Source organism: Triticum aestivum, chromosome 1B (genome assembly GCF_018294505.1).
Source record: "Triticum aestivum cultivar Chinese Spring chromosome 1B, IWGSC CS RefSeq v2.1, whole genome shotgun sequence".
In the NCBI taxonomy this organism is placed as follows: Eukaryota; Viridiplantae; Streptophyta; class Magnoliopsida; order Poales; family Poaceae; genus Triticum; species Triticum aestivum.
Window position 1 is genome coordinate 28,917,013 of NC_057795.1, and position 4,501 is coordinate 28,921,513.

Sequence of the window (4,501 nt, forward strand, 5' to 3'; positions counted from 1 at the left end):
TCCATCTCCTCGCTGCCCGACGGAGAGAGAGAGAGAGAGAGAGCTGCCTCCTCCCTTCCAGATCGCCGCTGGCACCTCCCTCCGGCGGAGCTGGCCGCCGTCCATGGCCTCCCGCACGCCCTACTCCTCTCACCCCTCCCCTTCCCTCACCCAACCAAACCGCACGTCCATGGCCACATCCCAGCTCGATCTCGTCGGGAACGAGGCCACCTGCAACCACCGGCCTCCATCAATCCAACCATCCATCCATGCCCGCGGAAGCACTCCCACCGCCCGTGCTCCTTCCCCAGCAGCGAGAGGCTTCGAGAGAGCCGAGGCGCGCCCCGAGCGGGGCGATCCACCGTCCGTCCCAACCTCCTCCACCCACCTCCTTCTGTTTTCTGCGGGTCCTGCAGATGGCGGTGACGGGCGTCGGCGCCGGGTGGCTCGCCCCAGCGTCCGCCTACGCGCTGATCCGATGACGGCGGCCCGGGCGTCCGCCTGCATCGTCCGCACGCGTCTCCGGCGCGTCACGCGGGGCCGCTACGTCGTCGAGCTCAGCAGGGAGGGCCCCGCGGCGCGCCCCGCGCAGCAGCAGCAGCTGGCCCCGCCCGTCATGCCTGGCTTCCTCGCGCCGCCCCTGCCCGCACCTGCCCAGTCGCCGGCCCCGACGCAGCCGAGACGGACTTCAGGAAGGCGCTGGACTCGGCGCTGTTCCGACGGTGGCTAGAGAACCTGCAGGCGGAGAAGGGCCTGCTCGCCCATGGGAAGCTCAGCCTCCGGCAGATCCTCATCTAGGTGCGGTCCTAGTGCTTCCCCCCTCCCTCTAAATCGAAATGTTTGAGCTGGTACGATTTCCTCGGGGAATCTGTCTGTCGACGGCGCATTTGAAATATACTCCGCGATGTGTTGCAGGGGGTGGACATGTTTGGGCAGCGCGTGGGGTTCCTCAAGTTCAAAGCCGACATCGTCGACGAGGAAACCAAAGCCAAGGTGATCACAATGTCCCAGGATTCTATCTCCTTTTACTGGCAGTAGTAACAATTTGCAATTCATACAATTTTAAGGTGTTTCTCCAACTAAAATAGATGTGACCTTGTCATGTCTAGTTTGTTATCTATGTTAAGATTGCTTAGACACAAACAGGGTTTGGAGTATGAGTAAGTGGAGACCATAAGGTAGGTGCAGATATGATAGAACCGGGTGAGGAGCCGCGATAGACCAGGGCAGGCAGTATATGTGCTTCACCAGGGTTTGCCAAATCGTTTGTGTTAGCATGATGGATTTAGAGCTAGTTAATTGACATGCTCGCGAAATCTTTGTTCTAGATAGTTCCTAAATAATCATCGGTACTCTGTCTTACCTTTTAAAATTAGTATGTATTGTGGATTTTCGTTCATCTTATTGATCTACAATATATTTAGATTCCAGGGATTGTCTTTGCAAGAGGGCCTGCTGTTGCTGTGTTGATTCTTTTGGAGTCCAAAGGGCAAACTTATGTTGTTCTCACTGAACAGGTATATATATTACTGTGATTTGCAGTGAATTGTTGCATATGCGAATAGTAATATTGTGTAGCTTGATTATTTGTATTCAACTATGCGATGCATGAGGATAAACGGGTTGTTGCCCACAGCACGCTGCGGCGACGTCTTCTTCTCCTCTCTTCGCGGGTGCTCGCCGGTCCACGCTGCCACCCATCAATGTTGACAAGTCACCATCTAAAAGGTTGTCAGAGGAGGTATAGCCGAATCCTGAATCTGATTGATGTATTCTCATACACCTTTAGATTTCTTTTTCTTTACATTTACATAGTTTCAGTTACAGAAACTGCTGGTTTCGAACGCTAGCAAGCTCCTGGCATGGACAAGACAGAAGTGGGAAGGCTATTGCTGCTCCATGCTCCCGGCTTGACTTAAATATATGGACCTGATTATCTTGTTTCTGTGCCGATTTACTTGTTTCTGTCTTACTTTGCCTAGTGTTCGAACCAGTTGGTCTGTTAGATTTTGAATGGCAAGTCAATAGACTCCGTTGCTCCATCTGTACATCATTCTATTTGTGTTCGTTGTAGTGGTAATTATGGCTTTAATAGTTATTGAAGATTGCACCTGTAAATCTAGATCTACTTGGATCCTGGTGGCTTCTTTTGCCAAGCAATATCATGTGCTTATTAGTTGCAAGCTGTATTGGTTTGCTCTGCTGCCATGTTAATTTTGCAACATATTTGGTTTTGTCTGATTAAAAAATTGGTCATGCTCACGAGCAGTATATATGCACTTGGTTGGTTCGTTGTTGGCAGTTTAGCTACACAAACTGACTGACATTGCACAATAAAATGTAGCAGATTTGCTAGCAATCCTTCTTTCTCTCGTATAGAAGTACATGCTATCTAACGTGAGCAAAATCATTGCGTAACTACAGGTACATCATATGACTAATTTACACAGAATACTGATACTCGACCCCATGCATTCAGTTTCAGAACTTGAAACTAATTAACCTGTGGAAACTAACCTGACTAGTAGCTTCTCTGGCTTCCAGTTTACAACTTCTAGGATATCAATCATTCATTCTCAAGTTGCTGCTGGCAGCTACAAGTCTCCTTTTTCTGGAATTTTCATGTTCTTTTTTTGTGTGTATATGCCTTCCTCTTTGATTTCGAGCTTGTGATTGAGGTCAATTGATGGTGGTGGTTGTCCGATGCAGATGTTCGGGATGGTGGAGAAGGAGATGGAGTACCGGGTCGAGCTTTTCAGCCGGTGAGTGATGAGCCTTCTAGCTGCTGTACTACCACCAGTCCACCACCTGGGTGGGGCTTGTGAGATCAGATCGCTTGTGAGATCAGATCGCTGGTTGATGCAATGAATTGTGGTTATTGCAGGCAAATTTGGGGCTGAGGAAAGAAGACGAGGAGCAACTTCTCTCTGGTCTGGTCGTTGGAACTTCAGGACAAGGTACGTAGCATCCCCATCTCCCTCCCTCTCTTTCTCTGCTTACAAATGCTGCTAAATTAAGGAATATTTGATGCAAATCCTGGCTATGTAAGGAATTCAAGAGGGATTTGTATGAACAAGTCCAGTTTTTTTAGTTAGTACCAAACAGAGAAGATGCGGTCCAGATTGGCCAATTTTGCTGCTACCACATGGATTTGTATCTATGCAACCATCTTCCTACTGTTTGTGTTGTTTGGATTGCAAGAAATTCAGCTTTGGGTGACCTGCACTTAGTTTAATTTCTTTGAATAATCAACCGTATTGTTTCTGTATTGTTTTGCTGCTGTATTGTTTCTCACTCATGATTGATCTACTGCCAGGTGAAGGTTTTCAAATGTTGAAGGAGGAGGACAATAGGAACTTCTGTGATGTCTTGTCATCTATTTTCTTTTCTTTGTTGTAGAATAGTTCTGTTTGGCACTTACTGGTTGGATGTAAAGATATGTACTGCTAGAATGAATGCATGTAAAGATATTTTGGGCTCCTATAATATTTCATGTTGCTTTGAAAATGTATCGGAACTGGGCTAGGACCAAGATAACTTGTAGTGTGATGTGTTGTAATATCAATGGCATAATAAAAGAAGTTGGATTGGATCAATTATTTCGGCCCAGCCCAAGATATATTGACCAATTATTTTTGAGGGGAAAACTTGAGAGGCCCAGCAAAGAAATGGCCCAGAAAAAACAAGACCAAAAAAATCTGTCAAAAGGGATAGGCAAAGAAATTTAAAAGGCCGAATTACTGGGCCAGGCCCATGAAGCTAGTGAAAATTAACAGAAATAAATATATATTGAAAAGGTCGAATTGTTGGGCTAGGCCCATGTAGAAAACCGAATTGGACCGGGCTGAATCTTGTGCCACATCAGATTGCCACGCTGGATGCCTACGTGGCCTGGGGGAGGTTGCTAGTGACCAAAACGCCACAGTAGGAATATTTTGGTCGTAAACATCTTTGACCATTCCAGAAGAAAGGTCGCTATAGTCAGTTTACGACGGCCAGCTTTTGACCTTCTGTTTTTGGTCACAAAAATCTCATAAATGGAAATTTGTGACCTTTCAGTGACCAATAGTGGTGGTCATAAGTTGACATATTTCTTGTAGTGTCTGTTGGAGATTGATTCGACCATGGAGGGCTTCTAAATCAACCTTGCTTCTTTTTCGATGATGTGTGAGTAGTTTACCACAGACCTACGGGTCCATAGCTAGTAGCTAGATGGCTTCTCTCTCTTTGATCTTCAATACAATGTTCTCATCGATGTTTTTGGAGATCTATTCGGTGTAATCTTCTTTTACGGTGCGTTTGTTGAGATCCGATGAATTGTGGGTTTATGATCAGATTATCTATGAATATTATTTGAGTCTTCTCTGAACTCTTTTATGCATGATTAAGATGGCTTTGTATTTCTCTCCAATCTATTGATTTGGTTTGGCCAACTAAATTGACTTTTCTTGCAATGGGAGAGGTGTTTTTTGATGGGTTCAATCTTGTGGTGCTTATTCCAACTGACAGAAAGGGACATGAA

General features: G+C 46.3%; 1 long non-coding RNA gene across 2 annotated transcripts; it reads left to right on the plus strand.

The window, feature by feature from the left end:
• The first annotated feature begins 887 nt into the window (after positions 1 to 887).
• Positions 888 to 3,506, plus strand: LOC123085506 (uncharacterized). Of its 2 annotated transcripts, none has more exons than XR_006439800.1 (4): positions 888 to 972; positions 1,404 to 1,720; positions 1,807 to 2,936; positions 3,296 to 3,506. It is a non-coding gene; the product is annotated as an uncharacterized lncRNA (long non-coding RNA). The 2 variants fall into 2 exon arrangements; XR_006439802.1 differs by having other exon boundaries at positions 958 to 972; positions 1,411 to 1,720.
• The last annotated feature ends 995 nt before the right edge of the window (positions 3,507 to 4,501 follow it).